The following is a 20,017-nucleotide window of genomic DNA, read 5'->3' on the forward strand; positions in this document are numbered from 1 at the left end:
CAACTCGGGGCTGAAGCAGGAGGATTGTGAGTTCAAAGCCAGCCTCAGCAATTTAGCGAGACACTTAGCAACTCAGCAAGATCCTGTCTCTAAATAAAATGTATATTAAAAAAGGATTGGGATGTGGCTCAGTGGTTAAGCATCCCTGGGTTCAATCCCTAGACCCCTCCCCCCCAAAAAAGCATCTTCGTTTTAACAGAATTCCACAGGTGATAATTTGCACATTAAAACTTAAGAAACAAAACAAACAAAAAACCAAAACTTAAGAAGCATTCTATCAGGAGTAGGAAGGGAAAGATGGGGGTCTTCCAAGGTCTTTCTGTGGCCTTGCTAGGCAAGCACTCTACCACCCAGCAACACCCCTAGCCCTCTTCCAAGGTCTGGAAATCAGTCCTGCTGCCTGGGTTCCTAGGGACAGGCAGAACTGTTTCCAGAATATTTGATTATGAACTTTCCATTGGATGGAGAGTTGGGCCTACATTTTCTTCTAGTAGACACAGGGTCTCTGGTCTAATGCCTAGGTCCTTGATCTATTTTGAGTTGAGTCTTGGGCAAGGTGAGAGAGAGAGGTTTAATTTCATATTGCTATATATGGATTACTAGTTTCCCAGCTCCATTTGTTGCAGAGGCTATCTTTTCTCCAGTGTATGTTTATGGTGCCTTTGTCTAGTATGACATAACTGTATTTATGTGGGTTTGAACCTATGTCTTCTGTTCTGTTCCATTGGTCTTCATGTCTGTTTTGGTGCCCATACCATGCAATTTTTGTTATAATTTTTTTCCCGGGGTGGGGGTGGAGCCGGGAATTGAACCCAGGGACTTGTGCATGCAAGGCAAGCACTCTACCAACTGAGCTACATCCCCAGCCCCTATGTAGTTTAATTTAAGGTCTGATATCGTGATGCCTTCTGCTTCACTTTTCTCACTAAGGATTGCTTTGGCTGTTCTGGGCCTCTTTTTTTTTTTTTTTTCCAAACGAATTTTACCACTGCTTTTTCTATTCACATTTACTTTTTGAAATGCCCATAATAAAGTTTTTATAAAACATTCATACATTTAAAAAAATAGTGTTTGTGCTGTTCCCAGTTTTGTCAGCAGTATGCTTTTGAGCATATTTCAAACTCTGAATTAAATATGCAATTGGAATCTTTTAACTTTTCAATGTTAGTTTTACATGTCTGATCTATTTTGTTGGGTAAAACACCAAGCCCAAGGCAGATGGGCAGGATGGCAGGAACGGAGTAAGCTGGGAGGGGCTGCATCTCCTCAGCAGGAGAGTTGAGTGTTAGAGAACAAACCCACCTTGTTTGCTGACACAGAGCAAAAAGACAGACACAGAGCAAGGACAGACCCCGGGGGGCACCAGCAGGTTTCTTCCTCCTTTTGGCCTGCAGTACTGGATTCCGGAGTTCCACCCCTCACCCCTGCAGTCACCTGAGCTGGTTTTAGCTCTGACTCTGCTCCCTGATTGCTTGGTCACCTTCAGCAGAGTGTTACCACTCCAGTCTCCAGATTCATCTGTCATCAAGGAAATTGGAATGGTCATCCTCATCCCCTGGGTCGCTTTAAAGAAATGCATGTTCGGGCTGGGGAGATAGCTCAGTCAGTAGAGTGCTTGCCTTGCAAGCACAACACCCTGGGTTCGATCCCCAGCACCACAAAAAAAAAAAAAAAAAAAAAAAAAAAAAAAGAAATGCATGTTCCTGGGGCTCTCCTCCACAAAGAAACCTGATTCTGGGCTGGGGTTGTGGCTCAGAGGTAGAGCGCTTGCCTGGCATGTGTGAGGTACTGGGTTCAATTCTCAGCACTGCATATAAATAAAAAAAAAAAAAAAGAAAAAAAAAAAAAAAGAAAGAAACCTGATTCAGTTGGTCTGTGGTACCTGGGCATCAGTATTTTTAAAAGCTCTCCAGGTATTTCTCTTGTGGGACCAGGATTGACACCCACTGAATCAGATACTCTCTAACAAGCGCCTCTCTGCTCTCAGAGTCGTCCTGGAGCCTGGTACATCTTTTGGGGCCTCTTATCCTGCAGGCTGAGCCCCAGTGACTGCAGACTGTGACAGGAGCCAGGCCCAGCTAGCCAGTGCATGTCATGGCCAGGCACTGCGAGTGCCAGGCATGACTATAGGGCACCCTGGTCTTCCCCAAACAACCATAGGGCACCCTGGTCTTCCCCAAAACCCCAGGAGAGGAGTTGGAATGCCTCCTATCACCTTTGACTTCTCTGACTTTAGTTCCTTCTCTGTGTTTCTGAGCTTGCAGCTTAAGAAAAACAGACACAGACCAGTGTAAGGCCCTTTCAGTCAGTCAAGATGGAAGATGGCTTCTTGACTCATCTTTGGCCTCTGTCTCTCCCCACTCCCCTGCCCGGGACTCAGAGGTGACAGTTGTTCTGAGACCTCCTCTTGCCTATCTTTCTCTCCATAACCTCCCTGAGATGAGGGATGTTCCCAGGAGCATGAACACACAGTCCCCTGAATAGGCCTGGGAGGTGGGGGGTGTCAAAGCACCTACTTGCCCAACTCAGCTCATTTGGGGCAAGAGATTGGCTTCAACCCTGGGGCCTCAGGATGTCACTTTAAGCATCCCTTTCCTGCTTCTGGGACAAGAGTGTGTCCAGGATGTGTCATCTCCTTTCATCCCCTTCTCCCTGTGCTGCTGGGTGCCAGGAGTGTCTGCAGTGGGCTTGTTAATTGGCGCTTCAGCTGGCTGATTGACTCTAATGCGGGTGAACATTTATTTACCCCAGCAGCCGCCTCTCAGACAGCCGTTAATTGCAGGCACGAGAGAGACAATAATTATGGGATAATGGGTGGCTTTTGTGTGAGTCCTTCTCTTTGCTCTGTGTCAGCAAACATGGTGGGTTTGTTTTCCAACATCCAGTTCCCCTGCTGAGCAGAGGCAGCCCCCTCCCTGCCCACTCCATCCCTGTCACCCTGCCCATCCTGTCCCTTCCCCCTGCCTCGGGCCTGGGATTTTACCCCAACTCTCTGTGTGACAGAGAGCATGTTCCAGTCTCCCAGAATATTGTCTCTTTCTAATTACCAATTTTTAAGATTTGTGAGGTGAAACTGGTACATACATTTATTTATTTATGAGATGAGATCTCCCTGTTGCCTAGGCTGGTCACCAGTTCCTGGGCTCAAGCGATCCTGCCCTGCTGAAAGATCCCCACCCCTGCCCCATGCTGGGATTGGAGCCTCGGGCCTCACATGAAGGCCATTGCACTGCTACTGAGCTACTTCCCTAGAACTGTTGATATTTTTTTTAAAAGTGGTACTTAATCAACTTTGCCTTAGAAAACGGTAAGTAAATATTAAACTATATGCCGATTCCATGCATTCTGATTTTTTTTTTTTTCAATACTGGGGATGGAACCCAGGGCCTATTATTGAGCTGCATCCCCAGCCCCTTTGTTAATGTTTTTATATACTTGTAATTAGTGTGTAGCTATTGTCCTGTTGTGCCTTCACTTAATGTCATTGCATACACACACTCCCAGGTATGACAATGGCCTATAAATTTGTCATCTTAAATAGCTATAAATATTTCTGTCATGTTACTACATTACTGTGATGCTTCTTTCTTATTATCAAGAATTTGGGTTGTTTCCAAGTTGTTGCTATTATGAATAGCTCTGTTCTAAACATCTTTATATATACTGATTTCCCCCCGGTTATTTCCCTGGGGGTAAATTGAATTATGAGTTATATTGATCTGGCATCATGTCGGGAAGAGTTGAGAGGAATGGAGAGCTGGGGTCCCTGGGAGACTTTAACTGATCCCCTCCCCGGCTTCTCCCTACACCCAACTCCTTCCCTTCTGTCCTCTGTTCTCATCCATTTTTAGTATGATCCTTGCCCCTAATTCCCCAGTAAAAACCCAGGTCAGTGAGGTAGCAACTTAGTTCCAGTTAACTGTTACTGTATATTTCACCCAAAATATGGTGGCTCAGAACCAGAGCTCTGTGGCTTAACAGGGCTCAGAAGGTTGGTTCTTCCTTGGGTTGTCATCTGTCCTGCTGTCACCTGAAGGCTCCACTGGCTGGACAGCCCTGGCAGATCCTTACACACCTGAGAAATGATGCTGACTGCCACCTGGGAGCTCAGCGGAGCTCCTTCCTGCATGTGGCCTTCCCACATGGTTGGAGCTTCCTTCCTGCTGGGGATGTAACTGAGTGGCACTGTGCTCGCCTAGCCTGAGAGGCCCAGGGTTCCACATCAGCATCACCAAACAAAACAAAAAGGTACTCAAGTGGAAACTCCAAGACTTCTGCCTTTGCCTCAGAGCCCCACAGTGTCATATCTGTTCTATTCTGTTGGTCAAATTGAGACCCCGCCCCCCCCCCCCCCCCCCGACCAGATGCAAAGTGCAGGGGACCAAACTGCATGTCTCAGAGGGAACAGCTGAGAATATCAGCCATCTTCCCTTCTCCACCTTTGGAGTTGGAAAGCAGGTGTTGATTGATTAACATCCCATGGATCCTTCCAGAGTTCACATAGAAGAAATCACATGAGGGGCCCAACTGCTTGGTTCTGCCAGGCTCCCTTCTGTCCCACCCCACCTGCCTTCTCAGAATCCAGCCCTGGCGCAGAAGTCACGTGATCTCCCCTCAGCCCCTTCCCAGGCTGCCCACAGGGGCCAGAGCGCTCCTCCAGCTCCTCCAGCATCCTCCCTCCCTCCCCTCTCTGAATTCCCAGGCTCTGTGTCTTTGTCTGCCTGTCTTGCATGGCTCTTGTCACACGTCCCCAGCTCTCAGTTATTCCTGGGCTTAGCATGCATGGTTGTAACTCTGGAAGGCAAGACTGTCAGCGTCTTGTTAAAATTCACACCCCACCCTGAAGGCTTAATAAAGTGCCTGACATATAAAAGGGCTTCTGTAAATTTCATTCCCTTCCTTTCTTTTCAAACATTTGATACTTTATTATTTGGTGAATCATTAAGTTATGATTAATATTATTATTGGTACTGGAAATTGAACACAGGGGTGCTTAACCATTGAACCACATCCCCAACCCTTTTTATATTTTATTTTGAGACAGGGGCTTGCTGAGTTGTTTAGGGCCTCACTGAGTTGCTGAGCTGACTTCGAACTCATGATCCTCCTGCCTGAGCCTCCCGAGCAGCTGGGATTACAGATGTGCATCCTGCACCTGCCCGACAGTGCTGGCTATGGAACTCGGGGCCTTGTGCATGCTAGGCAAGCACTCTACCACTAAGCTACATCCCTGCCTTAGTAAGTTATCTTACTAAAGAGGGCAGTGGGAAGAGGGCATATATTTATTAAACATTTAGTGCATGCACTCAGGAGCAGTGGCTGGAAGTGTTACAAAATTTGTTTAATTTTTTTCTGTAAGTTAGGATATAAGTATCAGTATCTCTATTTTACGGATTATGAAGCTGAGACTCAGAGATGTTAACTCTCGTGGTAAGGGACATGGTTAGAAAGTCGTGGACCATGTTTCAAACCTAGGTGTTTGGGAATATAGGACACTGTTTTGTCCTGTACATGTAATTTCTTGGGACCTCACTTTCCTCATCTGTAAAATGGGGAGGATAATATTTACCTTATAGGGTTATATGGGTGAAAAGACAGGTGTGCCCACCATCCAGGTCAGTGCTTGGCATCCGGTAGGCATTCACTCCACAGAATCCCTCCTCACATGGCTTCTGGTTCTCAAAGTTGGACACACACACTGCACATTTGGCAGCCTTTACAGCTGGCGATACGGTTGAGGGACTTGCCTTCCTAATGTCCTCTGTGTGAGTTACTCACCAACACCCACGTAACTACCCTGGTACATGTTCCCAGCTGTTCCCCTTCGCCCTGGAGCCTGGGGCAGTGGGGCTGGGGACCACTTCCCCTGGGTTCCCCCAGTGACAGAGCTCCCATCTTCTTTGTATAATCACAGTGCAGACAGCCAGGTCTGCAGAGGCCCAGGCTGCGTACCCCAGAGGAGCTCAGCTGGGGACTCCCCCCTCCACACCAGTGGCTTTTGTTCGTTCTTTTCGGATCAATTCCAGCGAGAACTCATTAGCTGCCTTTCTTTTTCCCCATCTTCAGTTTTCCCTTTTGTGGTCTCTCTCTGCTCCAGAGCATGCACGGCCCCCCACAGCTGTGGCTGTGTCTTGCTGGGTGAGGGAGGGAGGACCCAGCTGGCGGGCGCTGGTCTCCACTGGAAGGGGCTTCCCTGGCAGAGCTGGGCAGAGCCGACATTTATGCCCTTTGCTTCCTGAGACCCTTCCCTCTTCTTCCTCTGACTCTGACCTCAACACTCTGTTGCTCAAGACACCGCTTGGGAAGGGAGGAGCTGGCTAGTTTAGGCGTCTGCTGGTCTGACCTGGTCATCTGTCCCTTTATTCCCAGGTCCAGCGCCATCTCTGACTCCCCAACTCGCCCACTGATGAATAAGCATCCAGGGGTCAGAATCCCTGCAGGCGGAAGAGGCTGGAGTTGTTCTAACTCTTCTTATGCCTTTCCTCTAAAGGCCCAGTTGTGCGAGAGGAGAGCTTCTTAGGATTCCTTCCCGCCTGCTGGGGCGCTGCCCCTCCCCCCCCAGCAGGGCTCAGGGCGGGTCCACCCGGCCAACTGCGGACTGCATGGCAAGAGCCCGGGGGAGGCCTCTTCGGCCCAGTTCCCAGTTCTCTTTATCACTCTGGTCCACCCAGCAGGAGACTTGTCGCAGGCAGTTACTGGCTTTTGTGAGTTTGTTTCAGTCATTGACCTGGGTGCCTGGAGTTTGACAAATCTTCAAGTACAGGAAAGCAGTTCCTGTGTCCAGAGGCTCTTGCAAATATGCTACCTTTATGCTTACAAACCCGTGGGAGGGTGAAGGGAGGTGTAGGTGTAGGGAGGAGGAAGGGACCTTTGCAAGCTGGCCCAGTACCTGATTCTGAACTGCATCTTCTGCGCATGCTCACACATATCCCTTCCATGGGGTCTGCCCTGAGGCCTCAGCTGGGAGTGGCCTCTCCTTTTACTGAATTCCTATGGCACCAAAGACATACCTATGCTTTCAGATTTGCTCTATAGGTTGGTAGTAGATATTGGATACATAAATTGGGGCTGGATTATAAAAGGCCTCAAATTTCCAGTGAAGGAGTTTAGTCTCTACCCTGTATGCGGTAGAGAAGTACTTCAGGTTTGTGAGCCAGTGTATAACCGAATTGTCACTTGAGAGAGCAGCAAGACGAGAGGGGAGGCACTCTGTCACCTGCAGGGTCACACGGGGCTGGGGAGGGCAGGGTCCAGGTGGGGTGCTGGGTTGTGTTAATGTATGGTCTCATGGCAGCACCATGGAAGGGAGGTTGGTAGGAAATGGGGGTTTACGGTGACACTAAGAGCTATTTCAGGGGCTCAGGGTGGGCTGGCTATCCAAGTCTGAGGGTAGAGTGAGATGGTGACTCAAGACAGGAAGGTGAGTCCTAGGGCAGAGGCCCGATGGGGCAATAGGTATAGGACTCCTTAGGAGAACCTTCTGGATACCAGAGGTTTATACTGGCCACTCCTACCGGAGGAACTGTAGCCCCGGAACACCTCGGAAGCACCTCTTGAAGGGGACCCAACAGAGCTGTTTGCTGGCCCTCAGCACAGTGGAGGTGAGGTGGCAGGGGACTGTGTGTGTGGGGGGGTGTTAAAGAGAGTGCCCCCATCTCAGGCGTCCCACCGCCCCCACTGCCAGGCTCAGAACAGCCAGCCCTTCACTTCCTGCGGGGCTCAGCACTTCCTGGCCAGGCAGAAAAGGGAAGGGGACGATGACGCTTGCCTGTCCGCTTTCTCCCAAGGGTGTGTTTTGGTTGTTCCTCAAAGCTGGCACAGGCTCCGCAGCTCGCATCTGTGAGCTCAGTGACTTGGAGGCTGAAGCAGGAAGATCTCAAGTTTGAGGCCAGCCTGGGCAGCTTAGTGAGACCCTGTCTTAAAACAAAAACAATAAAAAGGGCTGGGGATGTGTAGTTCAGTGGTGTAGCAGCCCGGGGTTCAGTCCCCAGCATTGCAGATAGACAAACAACAGTCATAACGTGTGCCCTCTCCCTGGCACTGCCAGCCCTGGAGCTGGGGCCTGTGTGGTGGTCCCCAAATGTCCTCTTGCCCTAACCAAGTCACTCTGGCAAAGAGCAGAGGACACAGCTGCCGACTGAGATGGGATTTGCCTTCCGACTCTGACTCTGAAATGCAGCCTCCCTCCCTGCCCTGCCTCCCAGAGGGGCCTTCTCCAGAGCCTGTCTCTGCTGGGGAAGGAAGGGAGGAGCGTGGACCAGTGGGACCCGCTGGTGTCTGTAGGGTGAGTGGGGCTGTCTGCAGTGCTGGGCTGAGACCGGCCCAACATCCCCTGCCCAGCTGCCCATGCGTCCTGCTTTCTTGACCTGACTTGGAATGGGGGCACAGATGTCATGGAGGGGATCATCTGCTGGTGAGCCCTTGGAAGGCCAAGGGGAAGGGACCCTACAGTGGCGAAGTGCCTTTGTCCATTTCCTGGATAGGTGACCTCATCAGGACCAAGTCCATGGGAAAGGTGGGTGGGGAAAGAGGAGACCGCAGTCGGGTTCAGTGTATGGAAAGAGCAACTTCTGGTGGTCTTGCACAGCACAGAGACTATAGTTAATAATAAGGTGCTTTGTATTTCAAAATTGAAATTACTAGTAGAGTGGAATTTTTTTTTTTTTTTTTTTGTTCCTGGGGATTCAATCCAGATGTACTTTATCACTGAGCCACATCTCCCTTTTTATTTTGAGACAGGGTCTCACTAAGTTGCTTAGGGCCTCACTAAATTGCTGAGACTGTCCTTGAACTTGTGATCCTCCTGCCTCAGCCTCCTGAGCTGCTGGGATTACAGGTGTGTGCCTCCATACCCAGCGCTAGAAGAGTGGGTTTAAAAGTTCTCACTACAAAGAAATGATAAGAATGTGAAGTGATGAATATGGTAATTAGCCTGATTTGCTCATTCTTCCATACAAACATGTTTCAGAACATATTGCACCCCACACAAATGTACAATTATTATTTGTCATTCTTAAAAAAGACTAAGACCCAAATTGTAGGTCTGGAACATGCCTTAATTGGAGTCTTTTAGGGCACTCAAGTGTATTCTGTAGGTAATTAGAAAATTGGTTTGGAGGGTCAGGAACCTTTCTCAGCATAAAGATTTGAGATTTAACTGAGCAGGATACAAAGGGGGCTTTGCTTCCACCTCGTCTTCTTGCTTCCCACCTGCTCCCCTCCGAGATTGAGGGTTAGCTGTGCCGTCTGTCTAGGTTAGCTATGCCATCTGTCCAGGTCTCTTGCCCAGAAGTGTATTTGCCTCAGGAGAACTTTTTTTTGTGGGTGGGGGTTACCAGGAATTCAACCCAGAAGTCCTTAACCACTGAGCCATATTCCCAGCCCTTTTAATATTTTATTTAGAGACAGGGTCTCGCTGAGTTGCTTAGGGCCTTGCTAAATTGCTGAGGCTGGCTTTGAACTCGTGATCCTCTTGCCTCAGCCTCCCAAGCCGCTGGGATGACAGGTGTGCACCACCATGCCCGGTTCAGGAGAACTTTCTTAGGCAGCTGAACTGACCTGACTATTCCAGGCTGCTTGTTCGCCCCACCCCTCTCCAGATCTGCTACCTGGGAGGCTTCTGAGGTGGGATTCTCCTCCTTACCACCTTGCTACTGTATTGCTTTTGGTCTTTTGTGTTTAAGACAAGAGAAATGGCTCATAATTGGATCTTTTCTGAACTCACGACCTCAGAGGGATGTTAAAATAGACTTTTTAGGAAATCTTGTGAATACTCAGGAGTAAAATGATTGGTCATTCCTAGTTTATTTTTGTTTATTTCCTGCAGAGTCTGAAATCCAACCCAGGCACTTGTGCATGCTAGGCAAGAGTTCTACCACTGAACTACACCCACAACCCAATACTTCTTAGTTTTAAGGGAGTTTATTGCCCGTGAAACCCTGAGGCCCCCCACATGCCCAGTCCATAAGTGAATTGCAGACTCTTGTAGGTCCTATGATGGGGCTGTCCCCAGAGCAGCTGGAGAGCAGGAACCCAGGAGGCCCCTCCACTGGGCAAACCAGGGCTCAGGTTTACCACATCCCTTGCAGGCTGAGCCAGCTTCCGGGTGAGAAGTGACCTGCTTTCCCATTGTGACTTTGACTCTTCCTTAAGGATGTCTAACTTCGGATCTTTCACTATCCCCTCTAAGCCCCAGCTGTTCTTCTCAGCCGAGAAGCAGGGATAGTAATGTAGGCCTGCCTGCCTGCTTTGGGTTGTGTGAAATCGCAGCGATCCTGTGTAAGAGAGTATCATTGACACGACTGTTGTTCTTAGGAGAGGCAGAGAACTCCTGGAGTCCTGGGTCTGAGCTCTGACTCTTGATGGAAGTTCCTGCAGCCCACTGCTTCCTCCCGGGCAGTGGAGCAGGAGCTGCCCGGGTGTGCACTGCCTGCTCTGGGCCAAGCCCTGGGCGTTAAAGACTCTCCCGTCAGCCCACAAATAGATATCCCAGGCCAGACCTTCCCCTCCTTCTCTCCTTCCTTTGTTCACCTGGTCAGTTTTCATTTACCTCCTGATGGTGCTGAGGGCCCCCGAGGCCTGGAGGCCTGGGTGTTCTCTGGCTTGGTTTGCCATTTGCCTTAGCCTTGTTCAGTGGAGGCATTACAGAGCCTGACAGAAACCTTCCTAGGCAGGGCAGGAGCACTGGTTTATGATAATGATACCCGGGGTTTCTACAGCGTCTTTACTGCTCAAAGTGCAGAGCGCTCTTCCTGCGGTGTGTGCTCCCAGGGTTCTGGAAGTGCAGGCTGAGGGAGAGTGTCACAGTGAATTTTGAGATTGAGGCTCAGTGGCATTCAGTGCCTCCCCCCACCCCGAGGTCATGGAGCCAGCAAGTGGCAGAGCCAGGATTTGGGTTTCAGAGTCAGATTGCCACCGGGATTAGTTGTGAGGTCCTTAGACTTGGTGGCCCACTTCCTCAGTGCCTGAAGAGTGAGGACCATGCCCGGGCTGCATGGGAGGTGGATTCGGATGGAATATAGGGCCTTGTGGCTCCTAAATCTCACTGGGGAGGTGGAAGGGGATGTGACCCAGAGGCAGCTGTGCCTGGTCATCTTGTGACTTGCTCAGCATGAGCATGAATATGGAACAAGCACCCTGTTTGAATGCTAAGTTAACCCTCTGCCCCCTACAGCAACATGCCCCAAAAGGGCCGGTTCCTGGCAGGCTGCTTTGATTGGCCACTTCGTCTGGGTGGAGCCTCTCCTGGCGTGGGAGAGGCTCCGCCCCTCAGGAAGCAGGTGGACTGGTACACTTGGTCTCTTGTCCCAGACAGAACAGGCTGCTAAGAGTTGGGAGAGGGGCTGTTGGGGGCACGAGGTGTCTGCACCCTGGCTCCTGCACACCCTTCTGGGCTGGTAAGGCCAGGCTCCTTCGGAGCAAGCTGGGCTGGGAATGGAGGCGCGGGGCATGGGAACAGGGTGGGCAGTCCCTGACCTGACTGTGGACTCAGCTCATGTTCCAGGTGCCTCTCTAACCCTCCCCTCCATCTTTCTCCCCTCATTCCGTTCATTCTCCCTTTCTCTTTCTCTTTTCTCTACCTTTTACTCAATTATTTACTCTGCAAATTTGAGCTGAGGGATGTACCAGGTAAGGTACTCCCTCCTTCTTCCTCCCCGCAAAGGGCCCTTCCAGATACCCCACACCCTTCCCTTTTGGCTTCCCTTTCTACCTCAATGGTCTGTCCAGAATGCTCTTCCCTCCTGTAGGGCCAGCTCTGTGGTCAGCAGCACCAGGAAGTGCTAAGGGTGGGAGCAGCCCAGGCAGCACCAGCTATTTGCACAAGGTGGGGTTGGCTTCAGTCTGGCTGTCTGGGCTGGGCAGATGCATGGACTTGGGTGCTTGGCTCTTGTGTGGCCTTGTTCTTCCCACACCTTCTGCCTTCTCCCTCCTCCTGTTTCCTACTTTTGACGCCGATGGAGACAGGGCACAAAGCACGTGATCCAACTTCTGCAGAAGCCTCTTTGCTGGGGTGCTGCTTCTTCTCCAGACCCCTGGTATGGAGCACTGAACTCCATTTGGGGCTGGGGATGCTCTCAGAGTTGGGGTGATCCAGGGGATGCGGAGACAATGTGGCTTCGCCACAGTCTCATGGTGGGAACTGGGAGGGTTTTTTCTTTCATTCAGCACCACTGGCCTCTGTCAAAGGCCCCGGTGGATGGAGTCGAGGACAGCCAGGTGTGACTTGTGGCAGTGATTCTGCTATAAAGGGAAAGGCAGCCTGGGGCTGAGTCCCGGGGGCTGGAGCGTGGGCTGGATGGCTCTGAGGAGTTTGTTACACTCACTCTGACCACAGTGAAGAGCTCAGAGGGTCTGATTTTAAATTTTAAAAAGTTTATCATAGAAAATTTCAAACATATACAAGACTAGAGAGAGTAATGTAATAACTCTCAGATGCCGTAGCTTCCCTCATTTTGAAGAGGTCTTCCGTCCAGTCTTATTTTAGAAATATTCCTGGTCCTTCCTACCCGCTGATGGTTTTGAATAAAATCCTAGAGACCTTATCATTTCATCTCCTAAGATAAGGGCTCATGAGAAAAGCACCAAAATGTCATTATCACACCTTAACAAAATGACGGTGCCTTCATATAACCCAGTGTCCTCCTTCTATTTCCCTAATGATGGTACAATTTTTTTTCCCCTCGTTTTCTTTTTAATTTGGATTCGGATAGGCCCAGGTGTGGTGGTCAGCTGTCGTGGCTCCTTGGTCACTCCTGACCTGAGGTGGTTTCTCTCTCTCTCTTTGGCAACGTGTTGCTGAAGAAACTGGGTCACTCGGCCCGTGATCTTCACGTTCTGGATCTGGCCGATGGCATCCTCCTCGTGTCGTTTTGCATGTTCTGCGGTCCCCGTGTCTCCTGTAGATGTCATTCAGTTGAAGCTTTGATCAAATTGAGGTTCCTTGAATTCATCTACTGGGGGAGCAGGGTCAGACTCTCGAGTGACGACATCCGGGGACACCTGGTGTCTGGTGTTCGTTCTCGATGTGGTGATAGCTGCCTGGATGATCACAGCCCAGATCCACTAATTCATTACAGGCTAATTGCCTATTAATTACTCTCTCTAATTAGATGTTGCTTCTTTGATCTCAGGGTAAGTGCTCTCACTGGGGGAAAGACGCCTCTTTCTCTGGGAGGTGTTACTGTGGAGGCCAAGACCCCCTCGCAACCGGATGGCCCACTCCCACCCACTCTGGCCTCTCTGTGTGTGCCAGAGGCTGTACAAATGCCAGTTTTGGAGTCCTAGAGGGAGCTCTTTGCTTTGCCCTTCAGCCATATTTCAAATCTTGGTGCTGATGGAGAGAGCCAGAGCCTGAGACACTCTAAATAACTTTTCCAATTAGTTCCGAAATATAGTTCAGCCATATTTAATCAGATTAGTACTCTGATCCAAAGCTTCCTTAACTGTCCTGTGTACCCGCCTCCTGGCCCTTTTCTTCCATCAGTGACCTAGTAATAACTCTCTATATTTGCATGGTAGTTAAAGGTTACGGATCAGGTACACACAAGGAACAGCCCAGTAGAGAGGCTGAGGGTGGAGCTTTGGGATCAGCTTGCTTAGGGGTGGATTATCCTCTACCGCTCTCTAGTTGTTTGGCCTTGAGCAAGTTGGCTACCTTCTCTTGGCCTCAGTTTCTCTACTTTATAGGGTTATTATGAATATGAAATGAGATTATGCAAATAAAGAGCTCAGCGCAGTACCTGGAATGTAGTCTCAGTCCTTGACACACATTATCTATTTTGAATCAACTGCTTCTAGTAACCCAGTGTCCAGCTGCAAGAGTCCGAAGACATATACAACTAGAACAGGGTAGTGGCTGACAGCCAAAAGTTGCCTGCGTATGACCGCCACAGACTGCATGTTACTAGGTCCAGTATCCTCCAATAAGGAGGTCAGTGAGTATCAGTGACCCTGGCCAAGGTCATCAGAACATAGCCAGAGCTCCCACCCTAATTTTGAGGATGATGAAGTTATATCTAGAGAAGTCAGGGAATTTGCTCTCAGAACCCAGTTAATCAGAGGATGTGCCTAAAATGGAAAAGGAAACCCAGCCACCTGACTGTCCTAGCTGCTCTGTCCTTTCCTTAGGAATGGGAGCAAGAAGGGAGTGAGCGGAGAGGACCTGGGGTTTGGCTTAGACCTGCTCTTGTATTTTTCCCTTTTGGAGGCCTGGGCTGTCTCTTGTCCTTGAGGAGGGCCCCTTGAGGCCTTGAGTCTAGAGAGCCAGGTGGATGTGGCTCCTCCCCGGGAGCTTGTGGTCCCCTGGGGCCTGGCTCAGCTGCTTGCCCATCTGCCCGTGCAGATCAGAGATGGGAATCTGCAGTGAGACAATTAACACAGCAGCCCGCCTGGACAGGGAAGGAAGCCTACCTATGAGGTGCCAATCAACCACAAGCTCCCACGCTCTCCCTGCCTAAGTGGGCTAGAGACTCCAGGCCAAGGAGGCTCCCAAAAAGGGGCCCAGCTGGGCGGCTGGGCAACCAGGAAGCAGGGGCACTGCTTTCTGGGCATCGCAGAGGAAGATTGTTCACACTGAACAAAATGCAAGGCTGTATTTCCGTCTCACTGGGCTCCTGCCTGGTACATCCTTGAGCTACTTCTTTTGCTGCAAGCTCGGCCTTGTGACTTAAGCATGTGAGCAGAGGGTGGCAGGATTTCCATCCCCAGCGGAGGAGGGCGGAGGGAGAGACCGGGAGCAGCAGAAACCTAAGTAGCTGCTTTGTCCAAATTTCATGCTGCAGAGGCTGCTGTGTGGAGCTGGCTGCTACCCGCATGGTTCCCTGCCTGAGCACAGAGCGCCTGGATTTCAGCGATGAACAGATCTGTGGCCCATTTTGATCATATGACAAGGAGGGAGCCAGAACAGGGGGTGACAAGGGGCATGGACACTGAGTGAGGACAGAGTGACCTTCTCCAACCCCCAGTATCTAGTTCAGCACGGGCACCCAGAGGGCCTTATGGTAGGTGTATTGAATGAATGAAGGAAGGAACCAGTCAGGGTCACTGGGATTACAGGCATGCACCTCCACACCTGACTACATTTCTCCTTTAACCCTGTTAATTCTCTAGCTCGACCCATAGGGCGTGGTTTGCGAGAAATGCGCTGTAAGTTTAATTAAACCTGACTGCCGCACAGAGGTCTGCCTTACGAATTTGCCAGGCTTTGGCTCCTCTCCTTTCTTTTTTGTCTCCACATCTCCGTGCCTGCCATGCACGGGACCACGAGAGCGTGCGTGGGGAGCCCTGTGGCTCTCAGTGCCCTGGGCTCCCCTGCCCCTCTTGGCATGCTGAGTCTGGGTCTCAGCCTTCTCTGCTTCTTTCCCAGTGCTTTGCACTTCATGGACGCTGCTAGAACCTTGGATGAGTGAGAAGTCACTAATTTGGCAGCGGTGGAAGGCAAGAGCTTTCTTTATTCATCCTGATCTTTCAGGCCTTGTTTCTCCTGCCGGGTCCTAGGATAGGTGGGACTTCCTCTCAGGGACAGAGGAGGTGAGTACCCACGCATGCCCTCTTGTTTGCACAAACTCAAGGGCACAGTTGGAGCTGGGCTCTGTTTCAGCTGGCAGAAGTGGGCCTGGAACTGGAGCTGCCCTCGGCCCGGAGAAAGTCGGCCACAGCAGGACTGGACATGTTGAGTGCCCAGAGCCCTCCTCACAAAGGGGCTTAGGAGAAAATTAAGTGGACTCAAGCCAGGGGAAGCCTGGCTCTCTGTACTGGACTCCTCAGGGAGGGCACTGGGCAGGGCGAGGAGTGGGGCTCACTGTGGGCAGAGGGTCTGTCTTGGTGTTGGCAGCCTAGAAATAGCCAGTACTGCTTCTCCCCAGGCTTGTCTGTCAAGCCCTGCTCAGCCAGGGCACTGAGTCCTGTGGGAGTGAAAGACTGTGGGGACAGCTCAAGCAGTGTCCAGCTCCTCAGCTTCCTTCTGGGTTTGCTCTTGTCTACTCTAATAGTCTCCCCAGAAGGAACTTTCTCAGAGCTTAGAGTCCTGAACCCCTTCAGTAGTTTCTGAAAACGTTTGCCCTGCCGATAGGAAGGCCAGGCAGGAGTTTGTGCATGGTCCTGTACGTGCCCAGGGCTCACAGGGACTGGCAGCTGGACACTCGGCCTCCTAGTCCCGGGACCTGAGCTCCCTATAGTTCTGAGCATGAAGATTGCATGTGGTGCCTCTCAGTTCTTTTTCAAACTAGAGGCTTGTTTATGTGTGACTTCCTTAGTTGGGTGACTAATTGGTTCCACTCTGCCCAGGACTTTCTTGTTTTTAGCACTGCAAGTCATGCTTTCCGGGAACCCCTTAAGTCCCAGCAAATGGAGGCCACCCTAGACTCTCCAGTCTCTTACCCTAACATAGTCCCTAGGCCGAAAGATGAAGACACATACCGCGACACCGTGTCTTTTTAGTCAGTGGAGAAACTGAAGTCTGTGGAGAGTTAGATTCTTGGACTTAGGTCACCTGGGAACATGAGGCTCAGGCTTGACCTCCCATCAGCACTGATAGACACAAACTCTCAGTGTGTGGGATTTCTGGGGTAGTGTCCTGCTCCAAAGTGTCTCTTCTAAACCTGCCTTTCCCGGCAAAGGTTTTGCCAGAGAAACTCAAGCTCAGAGAAGATTGTTCCCAGGTTCTTTCTGTGGGGCTTCTTCCTTTGTCTTCCTAACCATGACACACACTTGTTCTAGCATCAGCTGCCCCTTGGACAGGGCCAAAAAGTATCCAGAGCTGAGTGGGAGTCCGGTTGCTGGGCTCCGCCCTTCCTATCCCACCCCATGAAGGGGTTATTCACCGAGGCCCTTGGCTTCATCCTATTTATAAACCTCTTCAGTGTGTCTTTGTCTCTAGCGACCAACACGAGTCTACCCTCCTTTAAATCCTGCCTTCTTCTCTAGCTTTTAAGATACTAAATATTGTGCTGGGGATATAGCTCAGTTGGTGGAGTGCTTGCCTCGCATGCACAAGGCCCTGGGTTCAACCCCCAGCAACACACACACACACACACACACACAAAACCCAAACAAGATACTAAAAAATTTCTTCCTCCTTCTTCCCTTCTCCAAATCCGCAGCCCTAGGGCTGGGGATGTCGCTCAGTGGTACAGGGCATGCTTGCGTGGCCTGTGTGAGGTCCCGGGTTCCATCTCCAGCACTGCGAGAAAAGAAAGAAAGGAAAAGAGAAAAAGTCCACAGCCCCAACTCTTCCTCGGCTTGCCTGGCAATCACAGGTGGAGAGAAGATCTGCCCCCCGGGGGGACAGGCCCGTGGGTGGTGCAGGACTCTGGAAGGTGGGCCCTGAAGAGGACTCAGAAGTCCGTGTGCAGCTGAGACACATCTCCACAGGCTGAATTTTGATTCCACTCACGACAGCCGGAGGTGACTCAGGCAGCCTCGGTCCGGGGTAGGAGCGGGAGTGTGGGCCTCGCTCAGCCGTGGAGCTCAGGCAGCGCTTGGAATTAGAATCCAGCCGCCACCCCAGTGTAGGGCCCGGCGGGCTGCCCTTGGCGACTGCCATCAGAGCCCAGCTCTGAAGCCAGGCTGCCCGGCTTCCTCCCCGTCTTGCCCCTGGGTCTCCTTTAGTCTCAGTTTCTTCACTAAGAGGCCGAGAGTGACAGCTGTCATCCTAACCGTCACCAAGATGAAATGCGCTACATAAGCACGTGCTCCATCAACGGCTGGCGTTTCTGGGGCGCTCACACCCTCGGCCGTCCATCCCTCTAATAAGTCCTTCGTTCCTTTGACCCGTATGTGCCCAGCCTGCCAGGAGCGCAAGGACCGTCGCGCTGGTGCTTTCTGGAGCACGTTTTCCTGTCGGCTTTCTTCCTCCCTGTTTTCTGGGCAGAGATGGTGGGTGAGAAGCAGGACGTCCATCACCTTGGTGCCGTCTAGCTGTCTGTGGTCCTGGTCTGTATGATGAGGGGCACCGGCCACTGGCCTTGGGAGTCAGGGGACCTTACACAGGTTGCTGTGTTTTCCTGGGCCTCAGCGTTCCCATCTTTCAAATGGAATCACCTCCCTCCACCTTACTTTCTAGGGGCGCCGTGCGGTTAAAAGAGGTAGCGACGCCAAAGCGCCTCGCAGATGTGTTTCACGTGAATGGCGGGTGCCGCCCAAAGCCAAGAAGAGACGGCTCCCAGGAGCGTGCCCAGGTGTGAGCACTGAGCGGGGCCTCCCCGGGGAAGGGTCCGAAGGTCACGCACATGGGTACAAGCTCCTTGGGGGCCCTGCATGTCCAGTGCCTCGCACAGTGCTTGGTGCATAGTAGATGCCCAATAAATGCCTGGCACCTAGGTGTATGCCCTTAGTAGATGTTTTTCAGTGAAGGAAAGTGTCTTAAATGAATCCAATGAAAATGCGGGGACGGGGTATTAAGCTCCGGTGAAATGCAAAGCAAAGGCAGGATTGGGATTGCGTATGGTCTATGATGGAGGGCTTCCTGGAGGAGATGGCCTGGATTTGGTGGGGTGGGGAGGAGAACTTGTGTCCCTGAAGCAACAGTCCGCGAGACGGAAGAGTATGTGCAAAGTCCCTGGGGTCTGCTGGTTTGTTTGGGGTGGGGACAGAAGAAAAGAAGAAGAGTAAGGATAGGGGTTCACATGGGCAGTAGCCACAGTTGGGTTTTGAGGGAGAAAAGTGCTTGGTGGGTATGGGGAAGAGCCGGGGTGAGGAGTGTGGGTGTGGCGCTGAGGAGGAGATCCCTGGAGACTCCCATAAAGGGAGAAGCCCAGTGGCTGGTGGCTCTGCACAATAATGACCGGCTGGAGCCACTTGCCTCTGTCTCGCACTAATGGCATTTGAAATAACAAAAGCTGAGTGGTGGCAGTCTGATGTGTCATCCATCCCACTGGCCTTCCAAGGCCGGGTGGGGTGCTGTCCTTGCTCAGCAGAGTTCTGGGAACTCTCTTGAAGTGAGAAAGGAAGGGAATGGAGAATTTCCAGAAGGATGCCTGGCAACTAGGACGGAGGCCATGCAAGTTAAGAGTCTTGAAGTTAACAGATCATTAAATTATTCCCTCCTTTTAAATAAGAAGTCTGGGCACTGATGACTAGTAGTGTAAGGGTAGGGGTGTTTAGACAGACCTGAGGTCCTATGTAAGATCTACCCACCTGCTGTGTGACTTTAAGCAAGTTTCCTAACTCCTCTGGGCACTCCCTTTTTTTAATCGATGAAATCAGAGTAACAAAGGCTTTTGCCGAGGAGTTAATTTGAGGACTAACTAAAGTACTGAGAACAGTGCCTACATAGCTTATGGTAAAGTGCCCAGGAAGTAGGTGGTTTATGTTTTTAGTTTCTTCTTCCCTGTACTCTTTAGCTTTCTGCTAAAGGAGAGGGAGCAGAACGCGCCCCACAGAGCCCCAGGGCCCCTGCTTCTCCTGAATGCAGTGGGCTGGGTCTGCTCTGTGCCCTTTCTCCTCTGCACCCTGGTGGACTCGGAGCAGACAGTTACTCAGTGTTTGTTGACTGAAAGATGAATTTGACACGGTCCTTGTCCCTTTAGAAACTTTGCAGTCCAGCCGAGGAGACGGACCTGCAAACAAAGAATTAGGGGAAACCAAGTGGGTGCACCTAGCGCTTTGCAGAGATCCCGGGGGAGGTGTAGCCCTGCGGGTGGGGTGGGAGCAGTGCCTGTCAGACAGGGCGACTGCAGCTTGCAGAGGCCCAGACGCACCGAGCCGCCTGGGAGCTGCAACAAGATCAGCAGGGGCTGGAGGCAGAAAACTCTTGTGGGGGCTTGGGGAGCAGGCTGGAATGTGGACCAGCTGTGAAGAGCTTGACAGCCCCCAGGAGTTTGGGCTTAACCCTTGGTGGGCTATAAGTAGGTATGAGGCACCGTTTGCTTCGCTCCTCTCCTTGGCCCCTTCCCTGTAGCCATGTGCAGAGTTACCTGAGGACCAGAGAGGCTTGTGGCCTGCCTGGGGGCACACAGCACATTAGCTGTTGGGTCAGAATGAGAGTTCAGTGCCCTCGCCTCCCACTATTGGTGTTATA

General features: G+C 51.2%; 1 protein-coding gene across 2 annotated transcripts in view; it reads left to right on the plus strand.

Moving 5' to 3' along the window:
- The window catches only part of PLEKHA6 (pleckstrin homology domain containing A6), a 126,300-nt gene that overhangs the window by 14,469 nt on the left and 91,814 nt on the right, over positions 1-20,017 (plus strand). The window contains exon 1 of one of the 2 annotated variants that reach the window (XM_079107384.1): positions 11,265-11,396. The exons of the other annotated variant lie outside the window; for it this stretch is intronic. The gene's annotated coding sequence lies outside the window, so the exon portion shown is untranslated. Of the gene's footprint in view, positions 1-11,264; positions 11,397-20,017 lie in introns of those variants that run through there. 2 annotated transcript variants of the gene reach the window in all.

The sequence above is a fragment of the Sciurus vulgaris genome (assembly GCF_902686455.1).
Source record: "Sciurus vulgaris genome assembly, chromosome: 12".
Taxonomy (NCBI): domain Eukaryota; kingdom Metazoa; phylum Chordata; class Mammalia; order Rodentia; family Sciuridae; genus Sciurus; species Sciurus vulgaris.